This window comes from Crinia signifera, chromosome 1, assembly GCF_055691185.1.
Source record: "Crinia signifera chromosome 1, ASM5569118v1, whole genome shotgun sequence".
NCBI classification, from domain to species: domain Eukaryota; kingdom Metazoa; phylum Chordata; class Amphibia; order Anura; family Myobatrachidae; genus Crinia; species Crinia signifera.
In genome coordinates, this window is record NC_139217.1 from 440,032,203 (window position 1) to 440,059,283 (window position 27,081).

Here is a 27,081-nt window from a genome sequence, read left to right on the forward strand (position 1 = left end):
AGTCTTCCTACACATAGTAAGCGTTCAAATTGAGACAGCGACAATTGGAAGAAAGAGCATTTCATTTCAAGGGCAAATTTTGGGCCATGGGATTAATGGCAAAACAAGATACACAAAATATTTGTTTATGGTGCTTATAAGATGTGGGGGTGAAGGGGAAAACGACATTTGCTTTTGGTTCACTTTCTTGACATTTCAATACAAAATACTTTTTTGGGGCCATTTGGGCGAAACAACTTTTGGCGTGTTAAAAAGACAATTGACTTTGTTTTTTTACTAATTTCAAAATCTTTTGAACGAAAAACCCCCTAAAAACTAACTATAGTTTGGGTGAGTGCCGCCAGGGTTGGAGATGGGCAAAACAAAACAAACTTAAAAAAATCATTAATATTGATGTTGGACGGGTGAAAACATCAGTACATATTTCAGTGCGTGTATGAGAGAAACTCTGCAATGAGGGGGTTAAACGTAAATCTGCCTTTATACTTTATTGTACAATTCAAGAACCCATCGAGACATAGGGCCGGTGCACTGCCTGTCAGTTTTCATATGGAGATGAGGGCCGCAGCCAATTCTGACCGACTGTTTAAATGACATCACGGTATGCAAATCCGTCTGCTGCAGTGTGCTATGGGAATGATTTGCACTAGTTGTGGGTATAGTTTGGGGGTGCTTCAGGAATAGTCACCATTCAGCCTTACCAAGTCAACGTGGCCTTCCTGCAGTATTTTGTCCCCAGCCGGGACTTCACTTCTGCTGCCTCATGTAAACAAACCTCCTTCACCCGACAGGGATGTGCCCGAGCAGTGGCCTTCCTGAGACCTAGTCCAACTCATACTTACCTGGCAGGGGAGATACCATGATCACGAAGGTGGTTCACCCAGGGCGAGGCTCACCCATTGCACTCCGGGTGTGTTGACCCCTGCGATTTCCCCAAATGCGGGAAACTCGACTGCATAATTTGTGGTAGTGGGGGACTGCGTTCGCGCTATCCCCTGATCAACTCTGGTAAAAGTCAGCTTTTTGTTTCTTTCCCTCAGTCATAATCCTTTCCATGCACCCCTTTAACTGCGCTATTTCCTTTTACTCTACGTTCTGTTCTCATATCTTCTCCTGTGTGCTTGCCGCATATGTTTCCATGTTTTTACTGTTCTTGTGCCTTGTAGTGTGCTTTGCAAATAAAACCATTAGAGGTCGCTGCAGGACCCACACTCACTTGCATTTCAAAGTAGGCCTCCAGCTGTTTCATGCCGACTGCTTGAATGACATCACAATATGCAAATCCGTCTGCTGCAGTGTGCTCTGGGAATGATTTGCACTAGTTGTGGGTATAGTTTGGGGGTGCTTCAGGAATAGTCACCCTTCAGCCTTACCACGTCAACGTGGCCTCCCTGCAGTATTTTGTCCCCAGCCGGGAGTTCACTTCTGCTGCCTCATGTAAACAAACCTCCTTCACCCGACAGGGATGTGCCCGAGCAGTGGCCTTCCTGAGACCTAGTCCAACTCATACTTACCTGGCAGGGGAGATACCATGATCACGAAGGTGGTTCACCCAGGGCGAGGCTCACCCATTGCACTCCGGGTGTGTTGACCCCTGCGATTTCCCCAAATGCGGGAAACTCGACTGCATAATTTGTGGTAGTGGGGGACTGCGTTCGCGCTATCCCCTGATCAACTCTGGTAAAAGTCAGCTCCATTATGGTTTTTTTCTTCATCAATCAACCTTCCCTACTCTGCAACTCCTCCCATTGCACCCTTGAAGATGCACTTCTACCTTCCATTCTGCGTTCTGTTCTGATCTCTTCTCCTTTCTGCTGGCTGTATATGCTTTCTTGATTTTTTGGTGCCTTATAGTGTGCTTTGCATATACAACCAATAGAGGTCACTACAGACCCACACTTGCTTTGCGAAGTAGGCTTCCAGCTTTTCAACGGCCTCTTCCCATCTTGTGTCAGGTTTAAAGAAGACAGAAAAAAAAGTGTTGGCCCTCATTTAATGCAGTGGCTTGTCTAAGTTGTAAAATGGTAGGCCTTGTCGGACGGCTGTAGTCTTCCTACACATAGTAAGCGTTCAAATTGAGACAGCGACAATTGGAAGAAAGAGCATTTCATTTCAAGGGCAAATTTTGGGCCATGGGATTAATGGCAAAACAAGATACACAAAATATTTGTTTATGGTGCTTATAAGATGTGGGGGTGAAGGGGAAAACGACATTTGCTTTTGGTTCACTTTCTTGACATTTCAATACAAAATACTTTTTTGGGGCCATTTGGGCGAAACAACTTTTGGCGTGTTAAAAAGACAATTGACTTTGTTTTTTTACTAATTTCAAAATCTTTTGAACGAAAAACCCCCTAAAAACTAACTATAGTTTGGGTGAGTGCCGCCAGGGTTGGAGATGGGCAAAACAAAACAAACTTAAAAAAATCATTAATATTGATGTTGGACGGGTGAAAACATCAGTACATATTTCAGTGCGTGTATGAGAGAAACTCTGCAATGAGGGGGTTAAACGTAAATCTGCCTTTATACTTTATTGTACAATTCAAGAACCCATCGAGACATAGGGCCGGTGCACTGCCTGTCAGTTTTCATATGGAGATGAGGGCCGCAGCCAATTCTGACCGACTGTTTAAATGACATCACGGTATGCAAATCCGTCTGCTGCAGTGTGCTATGGGAATGATTTGCACTAGTTGTGGGTATAGTTTGGGGGTGCTTCAGGAATAGTCACCATTCAGCCTTACCAAGTCAACGTGGCCTTCCTGCAGTATTTTGTCCCCAGCCGGGACTTCACTTCTGCTGCCTCATGTAAACAAACCTCCTTCACCCGACAGGGATGTGCCCGAGCAGTGGCCTTCCTGAGACCTAGTCCAACTCATACTTACCTGGCAGGGGAGATACCATGATCACGAAGGTGGTTCACCCAGGGCGAGGCTCACCCATTGCACTCCGGGTGTGTTGACCCCTGCGATTTCCCCAAATGCGGGAAACTCGACTGCATAATTTGTGGTAGTGGGGGACTGCGTTCGCGCTATCCCCTGATCAACTCTGGTAAAAGTCAGCTTTTTGTTTCTTTCCCTCAGTCATAATCCTTTCCATGCACCCCTTTAACTGCGCTATTTCCTTTTACTCTACGTTCTGTTCTCATATCTTCTCCTGTGTGCTTGCCGCATATGTTTCCATGTTTTTACTGTTCTTGTGCCTTGTAGTGTGCTTTGCAAATAAAACCATTAGAGGTCGCTGCAGGACCCACACTCACTTGCATTTCAAAGTAGGCCTCCAGCTGTTTCATGCCGACTGCTTGAATGACATCACAATATGCAAATCCGTCTGCTGCAGTGTGCTCTGGGAATGATTTGCACTAGTTGTGGGTATAGTTTGGGGGTGCTTCAGGAATAGTCACCCTTCAGCCTTACCACGTCAACGTGGCCTCCCTGCAGTATTTTGTCCCCAGCCGGGAGTTCACTTCTGCTGCCTCATGTAAACAAACCTCCTTCACCCGACAGGGATGTGCCCGAGCAGTGGCCTTCCTGAGACCTAGTCCAACTCATACTTACCTGGCAGGGGAGATACCATGATCACGAAGGTGGTTCACCCAGGGCGAGGCTCACCCATTGCACTCCGGGTGTGTTGACCCCTGCGATTTCCCCAAATGCGGGAAACTCGACTGCATAATTTGTGGTAGTGGGGGACTGCGTTCGCGCTATCCCCTGATCAACTCTGGTAAAAGTCAGCTCCATTATGGTTTTTTTCTTCATCAATCAACCTTCCCTACTCTGCAACTCCTCCCATTGCACCCTTGAAGATGCACTTCTACCTTCCATTCTGCGTTCTGTTCTGATCTCTTCTCCTTTCTGCTGGCTGTATATGCTTTCTTGATTTTTTGGTGCCTTATAGTGTGCTTTGCATATACAACCAATAGAGGTCACTACAGACCCACACTTGCTTTGCGAAGTAGGCTTCCAGCTTTTCAACGGCCTCTTCCCATCTTGTGTCAGGTTTAAAGAAGACAGAAAAAAAAGTGTTGGCCCTCATTTAATGCAGTGGCTTGTCTAAGTTGTAAAATGGTAGGCCTTGTCGGACGGCTGTAGTCTTCCTACACATAGTAAGCGTTCAAATTGAGACAGCGACAATTGGAAGAAAGAGCATTTCATTTCAAGGGCAAATTTTGGGCCATGGGATTAATGGCAAAACAAGATACACAAAATATTTGTTTATGGTGCTTATAAGATGTGGGGGTGAAGGGGAAAACGACATTTGCTTTTGGTTCACTTTCTTGACATTTCAATACAAAATACTTTTTTGGGGCCATTTGGGCGAAACAACTTTTGGCGTGTTAAAAAGACAATTGACTTTGTTTTTTTACTAATTTCAAAATCTTTTGAACGAAAAACCCCCTAAAAACTAACTATAGTTTGGGTGAGTGCCGCCAGGGTTGGAGATGGGCAAAACAAAACAAACTTAAAAAAATCATTAATATTGATGTTGGACGGGTGAAAACATCAGTACATATTTCAGTGCGTGTATGAGAGAAACTCTGCAATGAGGGGGTTAAACGTAAATCTGCCTTTATACTTTATTGTACAATTCAAGAACCCATCGAGACATAGGGCCGGTGCACTGCCTGTCAGTTTTCATATGGAGATGAGGGCCGCAGCCAATTCTGACCGACTGTTTAAATGACATCACGGTATGCAAATCCGTCTGCTGCAGTGTGCTATGGGAATGATTTGCACTAGTTGTGGGTATAGTTTGGGGGTGCTTCAGGAATAGTCACCATTCAGCCTTACCAAGTCAACGTGGCCTTCCTGCAGTATTTTGTCCCCAGCCGGGACTTCACTTCTGCTGCCTCATGTAAACAAACCTCCTTCACCCGACAGGGATGTGCCCGAGCAGTGGCCTTCCTGAGACCTAGTCCAACTCATACTTACCTGGCAGGGGAGATACCATGATCACGAAGGTGGTTCACCCAGGGCGAGGCTCACCCATTGCACTCCGGGTGTGTTGACCCCTGCGATTTCCCCAAATGCGGGAAACTCGACTGCATAATTTGTGGTAGTGGGGGACTGCGTTCGCGCTATCCCCTGATCAACTCTGGTAAAAGTCAGCTTTTTGTTTCTTTCCCTCAGTCATAATCCTTTCCATGCACCCCTTTAACTGCGCTATTTCCTTTTACTCTACGTTCTGTTCTCATATCTTCTCCTGTGTGCTTGCCGCATATGTTTCCATGTTTTTACTGTTCTTGTGCCTTGTAGTGTGCTTTGCAAATAAAACCATTAGAGGTCGCTGCAGGACCCACACTCACTTGCATTTCAAAGTAGGCCTCCAGCTGTTTCATGCCGACTGCTTGAATGACATCACAATATGCAAATCCGTCTGCTGCAGTGTGCTCTGGGAATGATTTGCACTAGTTGTGGGTATAGTTTGGGGGTGCTTCAGGAATAGTCACCCTTCAGCCTTACCACGTCAACGTGGCCTCCCTGCAGTATTTTGTCCCCAGCCGGGAGTTCACTTCTGCTGCCTCATGTAAACAAACCTCCTTCACCCGACAGGGATGTGCCCGAGCAGTGGCCTTCCTGAGACCTAGTCCAACTCATACTTACCTGGCAGGGGAGATACCATGATCACGAAGGTGGTTCACCCAGGGCGAGGCTCACCCATTGCACTCCGGGTGTGTTGACCCCTGCGATTTCCCCAAATGCGGGAAACTCGACTGCATAATTTGTGGTAGTGGGGGACTGCGTTCGCGCTATCCCCTGATCAACTCTGGTAAAAGTCAGCTCCATTATGGTTTTTTTCTTCATCAATCAACCTTCCCTACTCTGCAACTCCTCCCATTGCACCCTTGAAGATGCACTTCTACCTTCCATTCTGCGTTCTGTTCTGATCTCTTCTCCTTTCTGCTGGCTGTATATGCTTTCTTGATTTTTTGGTGCCTTATAGTGTGCTTTGCATATACAACCAATAGAGGTCACTACAGACCCACACTTGCTTTGCGAAGTAGGCTTCCAGCTTTTCAACGGCCTCTTCCCATCTTGTGTCAGGTTTAAAGAAGACAGAAAAAAAAGTGTTGGCCCTCATTTAATGCAGTGGCTTGTCTAAGTTGTAAAATGGTAGGCCTTGTCGGACGGCTGTAGTCTTCCTACACATAGTAAGCGTTCAAATTGAGACAGCGACAATTGGAAGAAAGAGCATTTCATTTCAAGGGCAAATTTTGGGCCATGGGATTAATGGCAAAACAAGATACACAAAATATTTGTTTATGGTGCTTATAAGATGTGGGGGTGAAGGGGAAAACGACATTTGCTTTTGGTTCACTTTCTTGACATTTCAATACAAAATACTTTTTTGGGGCCATTTGGGCGAAACAACTTTTGGCGTGTTAAAAAGACAATTGACTTTGTTTTTTTACTAATTTCAAAATCTTTTGAACGAAAAACCCCCTAAAAACTAACTATAGTTTGGGTGAGTGCCGCCAGGGTTGGAGATGGGCAAAACAAAACAAACTTAAAAAAATCATTAATATTGATGTTGGACGGGTGAAAACATCAGTACATATTTCAGTGCGTGTATGAGAGAAACTCTGCAATGAGGGGGTTAAACGTAAATCTGCCTTTATACTTTATTGTACAATTCAAGAACCCATCGAGACATAGGGCCGGTGCACTGCCTGTCAGTTTTCATATGGAGATGAGGGCCGCAGCCAATTCTGACCGACTGTTTAAATGACATCACGGTATGCAAATCCGTCTGCTGCAGTGTGCTATGGGAATGATTTGCACTAGTTGTGGGTATAGTTTGGGGGTGCTTCAGGAATAGTCACCATTCAGCCTTACCAAGTCAACGTGGCCTTCCTGCAGTATTTTGTCCCCAGCCGGGACTTCACTTCTGCTGCCTCATGTAAACAAACCTCCTTCACCCGACAGGGATGTGCCCGAGCAGTGGCCTTCCTGAGACCTAGTCCAACTCATACTTACCTGGCAGGGGAGATACCATGATCACGAAGGTGGTTCACCCAGGGCGAGGCTCACCCATTGCACTCCGGGTGTGTTGACCCCTGCGATTTCCCCAAATGCGGGAAACTCGACTGCATAATTTGTGGTAGTGGGGGACTGCGTTCGCGCTATCCCCTGATCAACTCTGGTAAAAGTCAGCTTTTTGTTTCTTTCCCTCAGTCATAATCCTTTCCATGCACCCCTTTAACTGCGCTATTTCCTTTTACTCTACGTTCTGTTCTCATATCTTCTCCTGTGTGCTTGCCGCATATGTTTCCATGTTTTTACTGTTCTTGTGCCTTGTAGTGTGCTTTGCAAATAAAACCATTAGAGGTCGCTGCAGGACCCACACTCACTTGCATTTCAAAGTAGGCCTCCAGCTGTTTCATGCCGACTGCTTGAATGACATCACAATATGCAAATCCGTCTGCTGCAGTGTGCTCTGGGAATGATTTGCACTAGTTGTGGGTATAGTTTGGGGGTGCTTCAGGAATAGTCACCCTTCAGCCTTACCACGTCAACGTGGCCTCCCTGCAGTATTTTGTCCCCAGCCGGGAGTTCACTTCTGCTGCCTCATGTAAACAAACCTCCTTCACCCGACAGGGATGTGCCCGAGCAGTGGCCTTCCTGAGACCTAGTCCAACTCATACTTACCTGGCAGGGGAGATACCATGATCACGAAGGTGGTTCACCCAGGGCGAGGCTCACCCATTGCACTCCGGGTGTGTTGACCCCTGCGATTTCCCCAAATGCGGGAAACTCGACTGCATAATTTGTGGTAGTGGGGGACTGCGTTCGCGCTATCCCCTGATCAACTCTGGTAAAAGTCAGCTCCATTATGGTTTTTTTCTTCATCAATCAACCTTCCCTACTCTGCAACTCCTCCCATTGCACCCTTGAAGATGCACTTCTACCTTCCATTCTGCGTTCTGTTCTGATCTCTTCTCCTTTCTGCTGGCTGTATATGCTTTCTTGATTTTTTGGTGCCTTATAGTGTGCTTTGCATATACAACCAATAGAGGTCACTACAGACCCACACTTGCTTTGCGAAGTAGGCTTCCAGCTTTTCAACGGCCTCTTCCCATCTTGTGTCAGGTTTAAAGAAGACAGAAAAAAAAGTGTTGGCCCTCATTTAATGCAGTGGCTTGTCTAAGTTGTAAAATGGTAGGCCTTGTCGGACGGCTGTAGTCTTCCTACACATAGTAAGCGTTCAAATTGAGACAGCGACAATTGGAAGAAAGAGCATTTCATTTCAAGGGCAAATTTTGGGCCATGGGATTAATGGCAAAACAAGATACACAAAATATTTGTTTATGGTGCTTATAAGATGTGGGGGTGAAGGGGAAAACGACATTTGCTTTTGGTTCACTTTCTTGACATTTCAATACAAAATACTTTTTTGGGGCCATTTGGGCGAAACAACTTTTGGCGTGTTAAAAAGACAATTGACTTTGTTTTTTTACTAATTTCAAAATCTTTTGAACGAAAAACCCCCTAAAAACTAACTATAGTTTGGGTGAGTGCCGCCAGGGTTGGAGATGGGCAAAACAAAACAAACTTAAAAAAATCATTAATATTGATGTTGGACGGGTGAAAACATCAGTACATATTTCAGTGCGTGTATGAGAGAAACTCTGCAATGAGGGGGTTAAACGTAAATCTGCCTTTATACTTTATTGTACAATTCAAGAACCCATCGAGACATAGGGCCGGTGCACTGCCTGTCAGTTTTCATATGGAGATGAGGGCCGCAGCCAATTCTGACCGACTGTTTAAATGACATCACGGTATGCAAATCCGTCTGCTGCAGTGTGCTATGGGAATGATTTGCACTAGTTGTGGGTATAGTTTGGGGGTGCTTCAGGAATAGTCACCATTCAGCCTTACCAAGTCAACGTGGCCTTCCTGCAGTATTTTGTCCCCAGCCGGGACTTCACTTCTGCTGCCTCATGTAAACAAACCTCCTTCACCCGACAGGGATGTGCCCGAGCAGTGGCCTTCCTGAGACCTAGTCCAACTCATACTTACCTGGCAGGGGAGATACCATGATCACGAAGGTGGTTCACCCAGGGCGAGGCTCACCCATTGCACTCTGGGTGTGTTGTCCCCTGCGATTTCCCCAAATGCGGGAAACTCGACTGCATAATTTGTGGTAGTGGGGGACTGCGTTCGCGCTATCCCCTGATCAACTCTGGTAAAAGTCAGCTTTTTGTTTCTTTCCCTCAGTCATAATCCTTTCCATGCACCCCTTTAACTGCGCTATTTCCTTTTACTCTACGTTCTGTTCTCATATCTTCTCCTGTGTGCTTGCCGCATATGTTTCCATGTTTTTACTGTTCTTGTGCCTTGTAGTGTGCTTTGCAAATAAAACCATTAGAGGTCGCTGCAGGACCCACACTCACTTGCATTTCAAAGTAGGCCTCCAGCTGTTTCATGTCGACTGCTTGAATGACATCACAATATGCAAATCCGTCTGCTGCAGTGTGCTCTGGGAATGATTTGCACTAGTTGTGGGTATAGTTTGGGGGTGCTTCAGGAATAGTCACCCTTCAGCCTTACCACGTCAACGTGGCCTCCCTGCAGTATTTTGTCCCCAGCCGGGAGTTCACTTCTGCTGCCTCATGTAAACAAACCTCCTTCACCCGACAGGGATGTGCCCGAGCAGTGGCCTTCCTGAGACCTAGTCCAACTCATACTTACCTGGCAGGGGAGATACCATGATCACGAAGGTGGTTCACCCAGGGCGAGGCTCACCCATTGCACTCCGGGTGTGTTGACCCCTGCGATTTCCCCAAATGCGGGAAACTCGACTGCATAATTTGTGGTAGTGGGGGACTGCGTTCGCGCTATCCCCTGATCAACTCTGGTAAAAGTCAGCTCCATTATGGTTTTTTTCTTCATCAATCAACCTTCCCTACTCTGCAACTCCTCCCATTGCACCCTTGAAGATGCACTTCTACCTTCCATTCTGCGTTCTGTTCTGATCTCTTCTCCTTTCTGCTGGCTGTATATGCTTTCTTGATTTTTTGGTGCCTTATAGTGTGCTTTGCATATACAACCAATAGAGGTCACTACAGACCCACACTTGCTTTGCGAAGTAGGCTTCCAGCTTTTCAACGGCCTCTTCCCATCTTGTGTCAGGTTTAAAGAAGACAGAAAAAAAAGTGTTGGCCCTCATTTAATGCAGTGGCTTGTCTAAGTTGTAAAATGGTAGGCCTTGTCGGACGGCTGTAGTCTTCCTACACATAGTAAGCGTTCAAATTGAGACAGCGACAATTGGAAGAAAGAGCATTTCATTTCAAGGGCAAATTTTGGGCCATGGGATTAATGGCAAAACAAGATACACAAAATATTTGTTTATGGTGCTTATAAGATGTGGGGGTGAAGGGGAAAACGACATTTGCTTTTGGTTCACTTTCTTGACATTTCAATACAAAATACTTTTTTGGGGCCATTTGGGCGAAACAACTTTTGGCGTGTTAAAAAGACAATTGACTTTGTTTTTTTACTAATTTCAAAATCTTTTGAACGAAAAACCCCCTAAAAACTAACTATAGTTTGGGTGAGTGCCGCCAGGGTTGGAGATGGGCAAAACAAAACAAACTTAAAAAAATCATTAATATTGATGTTGGACGGGTGAAAACATCAGTACATATTTCAGTGCGTGTATGAGAGAAACTCTGCAATGAGGGGGTTAAACGTAAATCTGCCTTTATACTTTATTGTACAATTCAAGAACCCATCGAGACATAGGGCCGGTGCACTGCCTGTCAGTTTTCATATGGAGATGAGGGCCGCAGCCAATTCTGACCGACTGTTTAAATGACATCACGGTATGCAAATCCGTCTGCTGCAGTGTGCTATGGGAATGATTTGCACTAGTTGTGGGTATAGTTTGGGGGTGCTTCAGGAATAGTCACCATTCAGCCTTACCAAGTCAACGTGGCCTTCCTGCAGTATTTTGTCCCCAGCCGGGACTTCACTTCTGCTGCCTCATGTAAACAAACCTCCTTCACCCGACAGGGATGTGCCCGAGCAGTGGCCTTCCTGAGACCTAGTCCAACTCATACTTACCTGGCAGGGGAGATACCATGATCACGAAGGTGGTTCACCCAGGGCGAGGCTCACCCATTGCACTCCGGGTGTGTTGACCCCTGCGATTTCCCCAAATGCGGGAAACTCGACTGCATAATTTGTGGTAGTGGGGGACTGCGTTCGCGCTATCCCCTGATCAACTCTGGTAAAAGTCAGCTTTTTGTTTCTTTCCCTCAGTCATAATCCTTTCCATGCACCCCTTTAACTGCGCTATTTCCTTTTACTCTACGTTCTGTTCTCATATCTTCTCCTGTGTGCTTGCCGCATATGTTTCCATGTTTTTACTGTTCTTGTGCCTTGTAGTGTGCTTTGCAAATAAAACCATTAGAGGTCGCTGCAGGACCCACACTCACTTGCATTTCAAAGTAGGCCTCCAGCTGTTTCATGCCGACTGCTTGAATGACATCACAATATGCAAATCCGTCTGCTGCAGTGTGCTCTGGGAATGATTTGCACTAGTTGTGGGTATAGTTTGGGGGTGCTTCAGAAATAGTCACCCTTCAGCCTTACCACGTCAACGTGGCCTCCCTGCAGTATTTTGTCCCCAGCCGGGAGTTCACTTCTGCTGCCTCATGTAAACAAACCTCCTTCACCCGACAGGGATGTGCCCGAGCAGTGGCCTTCCTGAGACCTAGTCCAACTCATACTTACCTGGCAGGGGAGATACCATGATCACGAAGGTGGTTCACCCAGGGCGAGGCTCACCCATTGCACTCCGGGTGTGTTGACCCCTGCGATTTCCCCAAATGCGGGAAACTCGACTGCATAATTTGTGGTAGTGGGGGACTGCGTTCGCGCTATCCCCTGATCAACTCTGGTAAAAGTCAGCTCCATTATGGTTTTTTTCTTCATCAATCAACCTTCCCTACTCTGCAACTCCTCCCATTGCACCCTTGAAGATGCACTTCTACCTTCCATTCTGCGTTCTGTTCTGATCTCTTCTCCTTTCTGCTGGCTGTATATGCTTTCTTGATTTTTTGGTGCCTTATAGTGTGCTTTGCATATACAACCAATAGAGGTCACTACAGACCCACACTTGCTTTGCGAAGTAGGCTTCCAGCTTTTCAACGGCCTCTTCCCATCTTGTGTCAGGTTTAAAGAAGACAGAAAAAAAAGTGTTGGCCCTCATTTAATGCAGTGGCTTGTCTAAGTTGTAAAATGGTAGGCCTTGTCGGACGGCTGTAGTCTTCCTACACATAGTAAGCGTTCAAATTGAGACAGCGACAATTGGAAGAAAGAGCATTTCATTTCAAGGGCAAATTTTGGGCCATGGGATTAATGGCAAAACAAGATACACAAAATATTTGTTTATGGTGCTTATAAGATGTGGGGGTGAAGGGGAAAACGACATTTGCTTTTGGTTCACTTTCTTGACATTTCAATACAAAATACTTTTTTGGGGCCATTTGGGCGAAACAACTTTTGGCGTGTTAAAAAGACAATTGACTTTGTTTTTTTACTAATTTCAAAATCTTTTGAACGAAAAACCCCCTAAAAACTAACTATAGTTTGGGTGAGTGCCGCCAGGGTTGGAGACGGGCAAAACAAAACAAACTTAAAAAAATCATTAATATTGATGTTGGACGGGTGAAAACATCAGTACATATTTCAGTGCGTGTATGAGAGAAACTCTGCAATGAGGGGGTTAAACGTAAATCTGCCTTTATACTTTATTGTACCATTCAAGAACCCATCGAGACATAGGGCCGGTGCACTGCCTGTCAGTTTTCATATGGAGATGAGGGCCGCAGCCAATTCTGACCGACTGTTTAAATGACATCACGGTATGCAAATCCGTCTGCTGCAGTGTGCTATGGGAATGATTTGCACTAGTTGTGGGTATAGTTTGGGGGTGCTTCAGGAATAGTCACCATTCAGCCTTACCAAGTCAACGTGGCCTTCCTGCAGTATTTTGTCCCCAGCCGGGACTTCACTTCTGCTGCCTCATGTAAACAAACCTCCTTCACCCAACAGGGATGTGCCCGAGCAGTGGCCTTCCTGAGACCTAGTCCAACTCATACTTACCTGGCAGGGGAGATACCATGATCACGAAGGTGGTTCACCCAGGGCGAGGCTCACCCATTGCACTCCGGGTGTGTTGACCCCTGCGATTTCCCCAAATGCGGGAAACTCGACTGCATAATTTGTGGTAGTGGGGGACTGCGTTCGCGCTATCCCCTGATCAACTCTGGTAAAAGTCAGCTTTTTGTTTCTTTCCCTCAGTCATAATCCTTTCCATGCACCCCTTTAACTGCGCTATTTCCTTTTACTCTACGTTCTGTTCTCATATCTTCTCCTGTGTGCTTGCCGCATATGTTTCCATGTTTTTACTGTTCTTGTGCCTTGTAGTGTGCTTTGCAAATAAAACCATTAGAGGTTGCTGCAGGACCCACACTCACTTGCATTTCAAAGTAGGCCTCCAGCTGTTTCATGCCGACTGCTTGAATGACATCACAATATGCAAATCCGTCTGCTGCAGTGTGCTCTGGGAATGATTTGCACTAGTTGTGGGTATAGTTTGGGGGTGCTTCAGGAATAGTCACCCTTCAGCCTTACCACGTCAACGTGGCCTCCCTGCAGTATTTTGTCCCCAGCCGGGAGTTCACTTCTGCTGCCTCATGTAAACAAACCTCCTTCACCCGACAGGGATGTGCCCGAGCAGTGGCCTTCCTGAGACCTAGTCCAACTCATACTTACCTGGCAGGGGAGATACCATGATCACGAAGGTGGTTCACCCAGGGCGAGGCTCACCCATTGCACTCCGGGTGTGTTGACCCCTGCGATTTCCCCAAATGCAGGAAACTCGACTGCATAATTTGTGGTAGTGGGGGACTGCGTTCGCGCTATCCCCTGATCAACTCTGGTAAAAGTCAGCTCCATTATGGTTTTTTTCTTCATCAATCAACCTTCCCTACTCTGCAACTCCTCCCATTGCACCCTTGAAGATGCACTTCTACCTTCCATTCTGCGTTCTGTTCTGATCTCTTCTCCTTTCTGCTGGCTGTATATGCTTTCTTGATTTTTTGGTGCCTTATAGTGTGCTTTGCATATACAACCAATAGAGGTCACTACAGACCCACACTTGCTTTGCGAAGTAGGCTTCCAGCTTTTCAACGGCCTCTTCCCATCTTGTGTCAGGTTTAAAGAAGACAGAAAAAAAAGTGTTGGCCCTCATTTAATGCAGTGGCTTGTCTAAGTTGTAAAATGGTAGGCCTTGTCGGACGGCTGTAGTCTTCCTACACATAGTAAGCGTTCAAATTGAGACAGCGACAATTGGAAGAAAGAGCATTTCATTTCAAGGGCAAATTTTGGGCCATGGGATTAATGGCAAAACAAGATACACAAAATATTTGTTTATGGTGCTTATAAGATGTGGGGGTGAAGGGGAAAACGACATTTGCTTTTGGTTCACTTTCTTGACATTTCAATACAAAATACTTTTTTGGGGCCATTTGGGCGAAACAACTTTTGGCGTGTTAAAAAGACAATTGACTTTGTTTTTTTACTAATTTCAAAATCTTTTGAACGAAAAACCCCCTAAAAACTAACTATAGTTTGGGTGAGTGCCGCCAGGGTTGGAGACGGGCAAAACAAACTTAAAAAAATCATTAATATTGATGTTGGACGGGTGAAAACATCAGTACATATTTCAGTGCGTGTATGAGAGAAACTCTGCAATGAGGGGGTTAAACGTAAATCTGCCTTTATACTTTATTGTACAATTCAAGAACCCATCGAGACATAGGGCCGGTGCACTGCCTGTCAGTTTTCATATGGAGATGAGGGCCGCAGCCAATTCTGACCGACTGTTTAAATGACATCACGGTATGCAAATCCGTCTGCTGCAGTGTGCTATGGGAATGATTTGCACTAGTTGTGGGTATAGTTTGGGGGTGCTTCAGGAATAGTCACCATTCAGCCTTACCAAGTCAACGTGGCCTTCCTGCAGTATTTTGTCCCCAGCCGGGACTTCACTTCTGCTGCCTCATGTAAACAAACCTCCTTCACCCGACAGGGATGTGCCCGAGCAGTGGCCTTCCTGAGACCTAGTCCAACTCATACTTACCTGGCAGGGGAGATACCATGATCACGAAGGTGGTTCACCCAGGGCGAGGCTCACCCATTGCACTCCGGGTGTGTTGACCCCTGCGATTTCCCCAAATGCGGGAAACTCGACTGCATAATTTGTGGTAGTGGGGGACTGCGTTCGCGCTATCCCCTGATCAACTCTGGTAAAAGTCAGCTTTTTGTTTCTTTCCCTCAGTCATAATCCTTTCCATGCACCCCTTTAACTGCGCTATTTCCTTTTACTCTACGTTCTGTTCTCATATCTTCTCCTGTGTGCTTGCCGCATATGTTTCCATGTTTTTACTGTTCTTGTGCCTTGTAGTGTGCTTTGCAAATAAAACCATTAGAGGTCGCTGCAGGACCCACACTCACTTGCATTTCAAAGTAGGCCTCCAGCTGTTTCATGCCGACTGCTTGAATGACATCACAATATGCAAATCCGTCTGCTGCAGTGTGCTCTGGGAATGATTTGCACTAGTTGTGGGTATAGTTTGGGGGTGCTTCAGGAATAGTCACCCTTCAGCCTTACCACGTCAACGTGGCCTCCCTGCAGTATTTTGTCCCCAGCCGGGAGTTCACTTCTGCTGCCTCATGTAAACAAACCTCCTTCACCCGACAGGGATGTGCCCGAGCAGTGGCCTTCCTGAGACCTAGTCCAACTCATACTTACCTGGCAGGGGAGATACCATGATCACGAAGGTGGTTCACCCAGGGCGAGGCTCACCCATTGCACTCCGGGTGTGTTGACCCCTGCGATTTCCCCAAATGCGGGAAACTCGACTGCATAATTTGTGGTAGTGGGGGACTGCGTTCGCGCTATCCCCTGATCAACTCTGGTAAAAGTCAGCTCCATTATGGTTTTTTTCTTCATCAATCAACCTTCCCTACTCTGCAACTCCTCCCATTGCACCCTTGAAGATGCACTTCTACCTTCCATTCTGCGTTCTGTTCTGATCTCTTCTCCTTTCTGCTGGCTGTATATGCTTTCTTGATTTTTTGGTGCCTTATAGTGTGCTTTGCATATACAACCAATAGAGGTCACTACAGACCCACACTTGCTTTGCGAAGTAGGCTTCCAGCTTTTCAACGGCCTCTTCCCATCTTGTGTCAGGTTTAAAGAAGACAGAAAAAAAAGTGTTGGCCCTCATTTAATGCAGTGGCTTGTCTAAGTTGTAAAATGGTAGGCCTTGTCGGACGGCTGTAGTCTTCCTACACATAGTAAGCGTTCAAATTGAGACAGCGACAATTGGAAGAAAGAGCATTTCATTTCAAGGGCAAATTTTGGGCCATGGGATTAATGGCAAAACAAGATACACAAAATATTTGTTTATGGTGCTTATAAGATGTGGGGGTGAAGGGGAAAACGACATTTGCTTTTGGTTCACTTTCTTGACATTTCAATACAAAATACTTTTTTGGGGCCATTTGGGCGAAACAACTTTTGGCGTGTTAAAAAGACAATTGACTTTGTTTTTTTACTAATTTCAAAATCTTTTGAACGAAAAAACCCCTAAAAACTAACTATAGTTTGGGTGAGTGCCGCCAGGGTTGGAGATGGGCAAAACAAAACAAACTTAAAAAAATCATTAATATTGATGTTGGACGGGTGAAAACATCAGTACATATTTCAGTGCGTGTATGAGAGAAACTCTGCAATGAGGGGGTTAAACGTAAATCTGCCTTTATACTTTATTGTACAATTCAAGAACCCATCGAGACATAGGGCCGGTGCACTGCCTGTCAGTTTTCATATGGAGATGAGGGCCGCAGCCAATTCTGACCGACTGTTTAAATGACATCACGGTATGCAAATCCGTCTGCTGCAGTGTGCTATGGGAATGATTTGCACTAGTTGTGGGTATAGTTTGGGGGTGCTTCAGGAATAGTCACCATTCAGCCTTACCAAGTCAACGTGGCCTTCCTGCAGTATTTTGTCCCCAGCCGGGACTTCACTTCTGCTGCCTCATGTAAACAAACCTCCTTCACCCGACAGGGATGTGCCCGAGCAGTGGCCTTCCTGAGACCTAGTCCAACTCATACTTACCTGGCAGGGGAGATACCATGATCACGAAGGTGGTTCACCCAGGGCGAGGCTCACCCATTGCACTCCGGGTGTGTTGACCCCTGCGATTTCCCCAAATGCGGGAAACTCGACTGCATAATTTGTGGTAGTGGGGGACTGCGTTCGCGCTATCCCCTGATCAACTCTGGTAAAAGTCAGCTTTTTGTTTCTTTCCCTCAGTCATAATCCTTTCCATGCACCCCTTTAACTGCGCTATTTCCTTTTACTCTACGTTCTGTTCTCATATCTTCTCCTGTGTGCTTGCCGCATATGTTTCCATGTTTTTACTGTTCTTGTGCCTTGTAGTGTGCTTTGCAAATAAAACCATTAGAGGTCGCTGCAGGACCCACACTCACTTGCATTTCAAAGTAGGCCTCCAGCTGTTTCATGCCGACTGCTTGAATGACATCACAATATGCAAATCCGTCTGCTGCAGTGTGCTCTGGGAATGATTTGCACTAGTTGTGGGTATAGTTTGGGGGTGCTTCAGGAATAGTCACCCTTCAGCCTTACCACGTCAACGTGGCCTCCCTGCAGTATTTTGTCCCCAGCCGGGAGTTCACTTCTGCTGCCTCATGTAAACAAACCTCCTTCACCCGACAGGGATGTGCCCGAGCAGTGGCCTTCCTGAGACCTAGTCCAACTCATACTTACCTGGCAGGGGAGATACCATGATCACGAAGGTGGTTCACCCAGGGCGAGGCTCACCCATTGCACTCCGGGTGTGTTGACCCCTGCGATTTCCCCAAATGCGGGAAACTCGACTGCATAATTTGTGGTAGTGGGGGACTGCGTTCGCGCTATCCCCTGATCAACTCTGGTAAAAGTCAGCTCCATTATGGTTTTTTTCTTCATCAATCAACCTTCCCTACTCTGCAACTCCTCCCATTGCACCCTTGAAGATGCACTTCTACCTTCCATTCTGCGTTCTGTTCTGATCTCTTCTCCTTTCTGCTGGCTGTATATGCTTTCTTGATTTTTTGGTGCCTTATAGTGTGCTTTGCATATACAACCAATAGAGGTCACTACAGACCCACACTTGCTTTGCGAAGTAGGCTTCCAGCTTTTCAACGGCCTCTTCCCATCTTGTGTCAGGTTTAAAGAAGACAGAAAAAAAAGTGTTGGCCCTCATTTAATGCAGTGGCTTGTCTAAGTTGTAAAATGGTAGGCCTTGTCGGATGGCTGTAGTCTTCCTACACATAGTAAGCGTTCAAATTGAGACAGCGACAATTGGAAGAAAGAGCATTTCATTTCAAGGGCAAATTTTGGGCCATGGGATTAATGGCAAAACAAGATACACAAAATATTTGTTTATGGTGCTTATAAGATGTGGGGGTGAAGGGGAAAACGACATTTGCTTTTGGTTCACTTTCTTGACATTTCAATACAAAATACTTTTTTGGGGCCATTTGGGCGAAACAACTTTTGGCGTGTTAAAAAGACAATTGACTTTGTTTTTTTACTAATTTCAAAATCTTTTGAACGAAAACCCCCCTAAAAACTAACTATAGTTTGGGTGAGTGCCGCCAGGGTTGGAGATGGGCAAAACAAAACAAACTTAAAAAAATCATTAATATTGATGTTGGACGGGTGAAAACATCAGTACATATTTCAGTGCGTGTATGAGAGAAACTCTGCAATGAGGGGGTTAAACGTAAATCTGCCTTTATACTTTATTGTACAATTCAAGAACCCATCGAGACATAGGGCCGGTGCACTGCCTGTCAGTTTTCATATGGAGATGAGGGCCGCAGCCAATTCTGACCGACTGTTTAAATGACATCACGGTATGCAAATCCGTCTGCTGCAGTGTGCTATGGGAATGATTTGCACTAGTTGTGGGTATAGTTTGGGGGTGCTTCAGGAATAGTCACCATTCAGCCTTACCAAGTCAACGTGGCCTTCCTGCAGTATTTTGTCCCCAGCCGGGACTTCACTTCTGCTGCCTCATGTAAACAAACCTCCTTCACCCGACAGGGATGTGCCCGAGCAGTGGCCTTCCTGAGACCTAGTCCAACTCATACTTACCTGGCAGGGGAGATACCATGATCACGAAGGTGGTTCACCCAGGGCGAGGCTCACCCATTGCACTCCGGGTGTGTTGACCCCTGCGATTTCCCCAAATGCGGGAAACTCGACTGCATAATTTGTGGTAGTGGGGGACTGCGTTCGCGCTATCCCCTGATCAACTCTGGTAAAAGTCAGCTTTTTGTTTCTTTCCCTCAGTCATAATCCTTTCCATGCACCCCTTTAACTGCGCTATTTCCTTTTACTCTACGTTCTGTTCTCATATCTTCTCCTGTGTGCTTGCCGCATATGTTTCCATGTTTTTACTGTTCTTGTGCCTTGTAGTGTGCTTTGCAAATAAAACCATTAGAGGTCGCTGCAGGACCCACACTCACTTGCATTTCAAAGTAGGCCTCCAGCTGTTTCATGCCGACTGCTTGAATGACATCACAATATGCAAATCCATCTGCTGCAGTGTGCTCTGGGAATGATTTGCACTAGTTGTGGGTATAGTTTGGGGGTGCTTCAGGAATAGTCACCCTTCAGCCTTACCACGTCAACGTGGCCTCCCTGCAGTATTTTGTCCCCAGCCGGGAGTTCACTTCTGCTGCCTCATGTAAACAAACCTCCTTCACCCGACAGGGATGTGCCCGAGCAGTGGCCTTCCTGAGACCTAGTCCAACTCATACTTACCTGGCAGGGGAGATACCATGATCACGAAGGTGGTTCACCCAGGGCGAGGCTCACCCATTGCACTCCGGGTGTGTTGACCCCTGCGATTTCCCCAAATGCGGGAAACTCGACTGCATAATTTGTGGTAGTGGGGGACTGCGTTCGCGCTATCCCCTGATCAACTCTGGTAAAAGTCAGCTCCATTATGGTTTTTTTCTTCATCAATCAACCTTCCCTACTCTGCAACTCCTCCCATTGCACCCTTGAAGATGCACTTCTACCTTCCATTCTGCGTTCTGTTCTGATCTCTTCTCCTTTCTGCTGGCTGTATATGCTTTCTTGATTTTTTGGTGCCTTATAGTGTGCTTTGCATATACAACCAATAGAGGTCACTACAGACCCACACTTGCTTTGCGAAGTAGGCTTCCAGCTTTTCAACGGCCTCTTCCCATCTTGTGTCAGGTTTAAAGAAGACAGAAAAAAAAGTGTTGGCCCTCATTTAATGCAGTGGCTTGTCTAAGTTGTAAAATGGTAGGCCTTGTCGGACGGCTGTAGTCTTCCTACACATAGTAAGCGTTCAAATTGAGACAGCGACAATTGGAAGAAAGAGCATTTCATTTCAAGGGCAAATTTTGGGCCATGGGATTAATGGCAAAACAAGATACACAAAATATTTGTTTATGGTGCTTATAAGATGTGGGGGTGAAGGGGAAAACGACATTTGCTTTTGGTTCACTTTCTTGACATTTCAATACAAAATACTTTTTTGGGGCCATTTGGGCGAAACAACTTTTGGCGTGTTAAAAAGACAATTGACTTTGTTTTTTTACTAATTTCAAAATCTTTTGAACGAAAAACCCCCTAAAAACTAACTATAGTTTGGGTGAGTGCCGCCAGGGTTGGAGATGGGCAAAACAAAACAAACTTAAAAAAATCATTAATATTGATGTTGGACGGGTGAAAACATCAGTACATATTTCAGTGCGTGTATGAGAGAAACTCTGCAATGAGGGGGTTAAACGTAAATCTGCCTTTATACTTTATTGTACAATTCAAGAACCCATCGAGACATAGGGCCGGTGCACTGCCTGTCAGTTTTCATATGGAGATGAGGGCCGCAGCCAATTCTGACCGACTGTTTAAATGACATCACGGTATGCAAATCCGTCTGCTGCAGTGTGCTATGGGAATGATTTGCACTAGTTGTGGGTATAGTTTGGGGGTGCTTCAGGAATAGTCACCATTCAGCCTTACCAAGTCAACGTGGCCTTCCTGCAGTATTTTGTCCCCAGCCGGGACTTCACTTCTGCTGCCTCATGTAAACAAACCTCCTTCACCCGACAGGGATGTGCCCGAGCAGTGGCCTTCCTGAGACCTAGTCCAACTCATACTTACCTGGCAGGGGAGATACCATGATCACGAAGGTGGTTCACCCAGGGCGAGGCTCACCCATTGCACTCCGGGTGTGTTGACCCCTGCGATTTCCCCAAATGCGGGAAACTCGACTGCATAATTTGTGGTAGTGGGGGACTGCGTTCGCGCTATCCCCTGATCAACTCTGGTAAAAGTCAGCTTTTTGTTTCTTTCCCTCAGTCATAATCCTTTCCATGCACCCCTTTAACTGCGCTATTTCCTTTTACTCTACGTTCTGTTCTCATATCTTCTCCTGTGTGCTTGCCGCATATGTTTCCATGTTTTTACTGTTCTTGTGCCTTGTAGTGTGCTTTGCAAATAAAACCATTAGAGGTTGCTGCAGGACCCACACTCACTTGCATTTCAAAGTAGGCCTCCAGCTGTTTCATGCCGACTGCTTGAATGACATCACAATATGCAAATCCGTCTGCTGCAGTGTGCTCTGGGAATGATTTGCACTAGTTGTGGGTATAGTTTGGGGGTGCTTCAGGAATAGTCACCCTTCAGCCTTACCACGTCAACGTGGCCTCCCTGCAGTATTTTGTCCCCAGCCGGGAGTTCACTTCTGCTGCCTCATGTAAACAAACCTCCTTCACCCGACAGGGATGTGCCCGAGCAGTGGCCTTCCTGAGACCTAGTCCAACTCATACTTACCTGGCAGGGGAGATACCATGATCACGAAGGTGGTTCACCCAGGGCGAGGCTCACCCATTGCACTCCGGGTGTGTTGACCCCTGCGATTTCCCCAAATGCAGGAAACTCGACTGCATAATTTGTGGTAGTGGGGGACTGCGTTCGCGCTATCCCCTGATCAACTCTGGTAAAAGTCAGCTCCATTATGGTTTTTTTCTTCATCAATCAACCTTCCCTACTCTGCAACTCCTCCCATTGCACCCTTGAAGATGCACTTCTACCTTCCATTCTGCGTTCTGTTCTGATCTCTTCTCCTTTCTGCTGGCTGTATATGCTTTCTTGATTTTTTGGTGCCTTATAGTGTGCTTTGCATATACAACCAATAGAGGTCACTACAGACCCACACTTGCTTTGCGAAGTAGGCTTCCAGCTTTTCAACGGCCTCTTCCCATCTTGTGTCAGGTTTAAAGAAGACAGAAAAAAAAGTGTTGGCCCTCATTTAATGCAGTGGCTTGTCTAAGTTGTAAAATGGTAGGCCTTGTCGGACGGCTGTAGTCTTCCTACACATAGTAAGCGTTCAAATTGAGACAGCGACAATTGGAAGAAAGAGCATTTCATTTCAAGGGCAAATTTTGGGCCATGGGATTAATGGCAAAACAAGATACACAAAATATTTGTTTATGGTGCTTATAAGATGTGGGGGTGAAGGGGAAAACGACATTTGCTTTTGGTTCACTTTCTTGACATTTCAATACAAAATACTTTTTTGGGGCCATTTGGGCGAAACAACTTTTGGCGTGTTAAAAAGACAATTGACTTTGTTTTTTTACTAATTTCAAAATCTTTTGAACGAAAAACCCCCTAAAAACTAACTATAGTTTGGGTGAGTGCCGCCAGGGTTGGAGACGGGCAAAACAAACTTAAAAAAATCATTAATATTGATGTTGGACGGGTGAAAACATCAGTACATATTTCAGTGCGTGTATGAGAGAAACTCTGCAATGAGGGGGTTAAACGTAAATCTGCCTTTATACTTTATTGTACAATTCAAGAACCCATCGAGACATAGGGCCGGTGCACTGCCTGTCAGTTTTCATATGGAGATGAGGGCCGCAGCCAATTCTGACCGACTGTTTAAATGACATCACGGTATGCAAATCCGTCTGCTGCAGTGTGCTATGGGAATGATTTGCACTAGTTGTGGGTATAGTTTGGGGGTGCTTCAGGAATAGTCACCATTCAGCCTTACCAAGTCAACGTGGCCTTCCTGCAGTATTTTGTCCCCAGCCGGGACTTCACTTCTGCTGCCTCATGTAAACAAACCTCCTTCACCCGACAGGGATGTGCCCGAGCAGTGGCCTTCCTGAGACCTAGTCCAACTCATACTTACCTGGCAGGGGAGATACCATGATCACGAAGGTGGTTCACCCAGGGCGAGGCTCACCCATTGCACTCCGGGTGTGTTGACCCCTGCGATTTCCCCAAATGCGGGAAACTCGACTGCATAATTTGTGGTAGTGGGGGACTGCGTTCGCGCTATCCCCTGATCAACTCTGGTAAAAGTCAGCTTTTTGTTTCTTTCCCTCAGTCATAATCCTTTCCATGCACCCCTTTAACTGCGCTATTTCCTTTTACTCTACGTTCTGTTCTCATATCTTCTCCTGTGTGCTTGCCGCATATGTTTCCATGTTTTTACTGTTCTTGTGCCTTGTAGTGTGCTTTGCAAATAAAACCATTAGAGGTCGCTGCAGGACCCACACTCACTTGCATTTCAAAGTAGGCCTCCAGCTGTTTCATGCCGACTGCTTGAATGACATCACAATATGCAAATCCGTCTGCTGCAGTGTGCTCTGGGAATGATTTGCACTAGTTGTGGGTATAGTTTGGGGGTGCTTCAGGAATAGTCACCCTTCAGCCTTACCACGTCAACGTGGCCTCCCTGCAGTATTTTGTCCCCAGCCGGGAGTTCACTTCTGCTGCCTCATGTAAACAAACCTCCTTCACCCGACAGGGATGTGCCCGAGCAGTGGCCTTCCTGAGACCTAGTCCAACTCATACTTACCTGGCAGGGGAGATACCATGATCACGAAGGTGGTTCACCCAGGGCGAGGCTCACCCATTGCACTCCGGGTGTGTTGACCCCTGCGATTTCCCCAAATGCGGGAAACTCGACTGCATAATTTGTGGTAGTGGGGGACTGCGTTCGCGCTATCCCCTGATCAACTCTGGTAAAAGTCAGCTCCATTATGGTTTTTTTCTTCATCAATCAACCTTCCCTACTCTGCAACTCCTCCCATTGCACCCTTGAAGATGCACTTCTACCTTCCATTCTGCGTTCTGTTCTGATCTCTTCTCCTTTCTGCTGGCTGTATATGCTTTCTTGATTTTTTGGTGCCTTATAGTGTGCTTTGCATATACAACCAATAGAGGTCACTACAGACCCACACTTGCTTTGCGAAGTAGGCTTCCAGCTTTTCAACGGCCTCTTCCCATCTTGTGTCAGGTTTAAAGAAGACAGAAAAAAAAGTGTTGGCCCTCATTTAATGCAGTGGCTTGTCTAAGTTGTAAAATGGTAGGCCTTGTCGGACGGCTGTAGTCTTCCTACACATAGTAAGCGTTCAAATTGAGACAGCGACAATTGGAAGAAAGAGCATTTCATTTCAAGGGCAAATTTTGGGCCATGGGATTAATGGCAAAACAAGATACACAAAATATTTGTTTATGGTGCTTATAAGATGTGGGGGTGAAGGGGAAAACGACATTTGCTTTTGGTTCACTTTCTTGACATTTCAATACAAAATACTTTTTTGGGGCCATTTGGGCGAAACAACTTTTGGCGTGTTAAAAAGACAATTGACTTTGTTTTTTTACTAATTTCAAAATCTTTTGAACGAAAAACCCCCTAAAAACTAACTATAGTTTGGGTGAGTGCCGCCAGGGTTGGAGATGGGCAAAACAAAACAAACTTAAAAAAATCATTAATATTGATGTTGGACGGGTGAAAACATCAGTACATATTTCAGTGCGTGTATGAGAGAAACTCTGCAATGAGGGGGTTAAACGTAAATCTGCCTTTATACTTTATTGTACAATTCAAGAACCCATCGAGACATAGGGCCGGTGCACTGCCTGTCAGTTTTCATATGGAGATGAGGGCCGCAGCCAATTCTGACCGACTGTTTAAATGACATCACGGTATGCAAATCCGTCTGCTGCAGTGTGCTATGGGAATGATTTGCACTAGTTGTGGGTATAGTTTGGGGGTGCTTCAGGAATAGTCACCATTCAGCCTTACCAAGTCAACGTGGCCTTCCTGCAGTATTTTGTCCCCAGCCGGGACTTCACTTCTGCTGCCTCATGTAAACAAACCTCCTTCACCCGACAGGGATGTGCCCGAGCAGTGGCCTTCCTGAGACCTAGTCCAACTCATACTTACCTGGCAGGGGAGATACCATGATCACGAAGGTGGTTCACCCAGGGCGAGGCTCACCCATTGCACTCCGGGTGTGTTGACCCCTGCGATTTCCCCAAATGCGGGAAACTCGACTGCATAATTTGTGGTAGTGGGGGACTGCGTTCGCGCTATCCCCTGATCAACTCTGGTAAAAGTCAGCTTTTTGTTTCTTTCCCTCAGTCATAATCCTTTCCATGCACCCCTTTAACTGCGCTATTTCCTTTTACTCTACGTTCTGTTCTCATATCTTCTCCTGTGTGCTTGCCGCATATGTTTCCATGTTTTTACTGTTCTTGTGCCTTGTAGTGTGCTTTGCAAATAAAACCATTAGAGGTCGCTGCAGGACCCACACTCACTTGCATTTCAAAGTAGGCCTCCAGCTGTTTCATGCCGACTGCTTGAATGACATCACAATATGCAAATCCATCTGCTGCAGTGTGCTCTGGGAATGATTTGCACTAGTTGTGGGTATAGTTTGGGGGTGCTTCAGGAATAGTCACCCTTCAGCCTTACCACGTCAACGTGGCCTCCCTGCAGTATTTTGTCCCCAGCCGGGAGTTCACTTCTGCTGCCTCATGTAAACAAACCTCCTTCACCCGACAGGGATGTGCCCGAGCAGTGGCCTTCCTGAGACCTAGTCCAACTCATACTTACCTGGCAGGGGAGATACCATGATCACGAAGGTGGTTCACCCAGGGCGAGGCTCACCCATTGCACTCCGGGTGTGTTGACCCCTGCGATTTCCCCAAATGCGGGAAACTCGACTGCATAATTTGTGGTAGTGGGGGACTGCGTTCGCGCTATCCCCTGATCAACTCTGGTAAAAGTCAGCTCCATTATGGTTTTTTTCTTCATCAATCAACCTTCCCTACTCTGCAACTCCTCCCATTGCACCCTTGAAGATGCACTTCTACCTTCCATTCTGCGTTCTGTTCTGATCTCTTCTCCTTTCTGCTGGCTGTATATGCTTTCTTGATTTTTTGGTGCCTTATAGTGTGCTTTGCATATACAACCAATAGAGGTCACTACAGACCCACACTTGCTTTGCGAAGTAGGCTTCCAGCTTTTCAACGGCCTCTTCCCATCTTGTGTCAGGTTTAAAGAAGACAGAAAAAAAAGTGTTGGCCCTCATTTAATGCAGTGGCTTGTCTAAGTTGTAAAATGGTAGGCCTTGTCGGACGGCTGTAGTCTTCCTACACATAGTAAGCGTTCAAATTGAGACAGCGACAATTGGAAGAAAGAGCATTTCATTTCAAGGGCAAATTTTGGGCCATGGGATTAATGGCAAAACAAGATACACAAAATATTTGTTTATGGTGCTTATAAGATGTGGGGGTGAAGGGGAAAACGACATTTGCTTTTGGTTCACTTTCTTGACATTTCAATACAAAATACTTTTTTGGGGCCATTTGGGCGAAACAACTTTTGGCGTGTTAAAAAGACAATTGACTTTGTTTTTTTACTAATTTCAAAATCTTTTGAACGAAAAACCCCCTAAAAACTAACTATAGTTTGGGTGAGTGCCGCCAGGGTTGGAGATGGGCAAAACAAAACAAACTTAAAAAAATCATTAATATTGATGTTGGACGGGTGAAAACATCAGTACATATTTCAGTGCGTGTATGAGAGAAACTCTGCAATGAGGGGGTTAAACGTAAATCTGCCTTTATACTTTATTG

General features: G+C 45.9%; 1 protein-coding gene and 26 non-coding genes across 27 annotated transcripts in view; all 27 read left to right on the forward strand.

Moving 5' to 3' along the window:
* SLC38A9 (solute carrier family 38 member 9) overlaps positions 1-27,081 on the forward strand; it is a 174,826-nt gene that overhangs the window by 82,106 nt on the left and 65,639 nt on the right. The gene's annotated exons all lie outside the window — the stretch shown is intronic.
* LOC146043006 (U1 spliceosomal RNA) lies at positions 835-998 on the forward strand. The gene has a single exon (XR_014464088.1). It is a non-coding gene; the product is annotated as a U1 spliceosomal RNA (small nuclear RNA).
* LOC146043010 (U1 spliceosomal RNA) lies at positions 1,507-1,670 on the forward strand. Its single transcript, XR_014464090.1, has one exon. It is a non-coding gene; the product is annotated as a U1 spliceosomal RNA (small nuclear RNA).
* On the forward strand, positions 2,881-3,044 carry LOC146043014 (U1 spliceosomal RNA). The gene has a single exon (XR_014464091.1). It is a non-coding gene; the product is annotated as a U1 spliceosomal RNA (small nuclear RNA).
* On the forward strand, positions 3,553-3,716 carry LOC146043018 (U1 spliceosomal RNA). Its single transcript, XR_014464093.1, has one exon. It is a non-coding gene; the product is annotated as a U1 spliceosomal RNA (small nuclear RNA).
* Positions 4,927-5,090, forward strand: LOC146043024 (U1 spliceosomal RNA). Its single transcript, XR_014464095.1, has one exon. It is a non-coding gene; the product is annotated as a U1 spliceosomal RNA (small nuclear RNA).
* LOC146043031 (U1 spliceosomal RNA) lies at positions 5,599-5,762 on the forward strand. Its single transcript, XR_014464096.1, has one exon. It is a non-coding gene; the product is annotated as a U1 spliceosomal RNA (small nuclear RNA).
* LOC146043036 (U1 spliceosomal RNA) lies at positions 6,973-7,136 on the forward strand. The gene has a single exon (XR_014464098.1). It is a non-coding gene; the product is annotated as a U1 spliceosomal RNA (small nuclear RNA).
* LOC146043041 (U1 spliceosomal RNA) lies at positions 7,645-7,808 on the forward strand. The gene has a single exon (XR_014464100.1). It is a non-coding gene; the product is annotated as a U1 spliceosomal RNA (small nuclear RNA).
* LOC146043346 (U1 spliceosomal RNA) lies at positions 9,019-9,182 on the forward strand. The gene has a single exon (XR_014464345.1). It is a non-coding gene; the product is annotated as a U1 spliceosomal RNA (small nuclear RNA).
* On the forward strand, positions 9,691-9,854 carry LOC146043047 (U1 spliceosomal RNA). Its single transcript, XR_014464101.1, has one exon. It is a non-coding gene; the product is annotated as a U1 spliceosomal RNA (small nuclear RNA).
* Positions 11,065-11,228, forward strand: LOC146043053 (U1 spliceosomal RNA). Its single transcript, XR_014464102.1, has one exon. It is a non-coding gene; the product is annotated as a U1 spliceosomal RNA (small nuclear RNA).
* On the forward strand, positions 11,737-11,900 carry LOC146043058 (U1 spliceosomal RNA). Its single transcript, XR_014464106.1, has one exon. It is a non-coding gene; the product is annotated as a U1 spliceosomal RNA (small nuclear RNA).
* LOC146043060 (U1 spliceosomal RNA) lies at positions 13,111-13,274 on the forward strand. Its single transcript, XR_014464109.1, has one exon. It is a non-coding gene; the product is annotated as a U1 spliceosomal RNA (small nuclear RNA).
* Positions 13,783-13,946, forward strand: LOC146044382 (U1 spliceosomal RNA). The gene has a single exon (XR_014464880.1). It is a non-coding gene; the product is annotated as a U1 spliceosomal RNA (small nuclear RNA).
* LOC146043066 (U1 spliceosomal RNA) lies at positions 15,152-15,315 on the forward strand. The gene has a single exon (XR_014464110.1). It is a non-coding gene; the product is annotated as a U1 spliceosomal RNA (small nuclear RNA).
* On the forward strand, positions 15,824-15,987 carry LOC146043072 (U1 spliceosomal RNA). The gene has a single exon (XR_014464111.1). It is a non-coding gene; the product is annotated as a U1 spliceosomal RNA (small nuclear RNA).
* On the forward strand, positions 17,198-17,361 carry LOC146043075 (U1 spliceosomal RNA). Its single transcript, XR_014464117.1, has one exon. It is a non-coding gene; the product is annotated as a U1 spliceosomal RNA (small nuclear RNA).
* On the forward strand, positions 17,870-18,033 carry LOC146043076 (U1 spliceosomal RNA). Its single transcript, XR_014464118.1, has one exon. It is a non-coding gene; the product is annotated as a U1 spliceosomal RNA (small nuclear RNA).
* LOC146043087 (U1 spliceosomal RNA) lies at positions 19,244-19,407 on the forward strand. The gene has a single exon (XR_014464122.1). It is a non-coding gene; the product is annotated as a U1 spliceosomal RNA (small nuclear RNA).
* LOC146043092 (U1 spliceosomal RNA) lies at positions 19,916-20,079 on the forward strand. The gene has a single exon (XR_014464123.1). It is a non-coding gene; the product is annotated as a U1 spliceosomal RNA (small nuclear RNA).
* On the forward strand, positions 21,290-21,453 carry LOC146043097 (U1 spliceosomal RNA). Its single transcript, XR_014464124.1, has one exon. It is a non-coding gene; the product is annotated as a U1 spliceosomal RNA (small nuclear RNA).
* On the forward strand, positions 21,962-22,125 carry LOC146044393 (U1 spliceosomal RNA). Its single transcript, XR_014464888.1, has one exon. It is a non-coding gene; the product is annotated as a U1 spliceosomal RNA (small nuclear RNA).
* On the forward strand, positions 23,331-23,494 carry LOC146043101 (U1 spliceosomal RNA). Its single transcript, XR_014464125.1, has one exon. It is a non-coding gene; the product is annotated as a U1 spliceosomal RNA (small nuclear RNA).
* Positions 24,003-24,166, forward strand: LOC146043106 (U1 spliceosomal RNA). Its single transcript, XR_014464126.1, has one exon. It is a non-coding gene; the product is annotated as a U1 spliceosomal RNA (small nuclear RNA).
* On the forward strand, positions 25,377-25,540 carry LOC146043112 (U1 spliceosomal RNA). The gene has a single exon (XR_014464127.1). It is a non-coding gene; the product is annotated as a U1 spliceosomal RNA (small nuclear RNA).
* Positions 26,049-26,212, forward strand: LOC146043117 (U1 spliceosomal RNA). Its single transcript, XR_014464133.1, has one exon. It is a non-coding gene; the product is annotated as a U1 spliceosomal RNA (small nuclear RNA).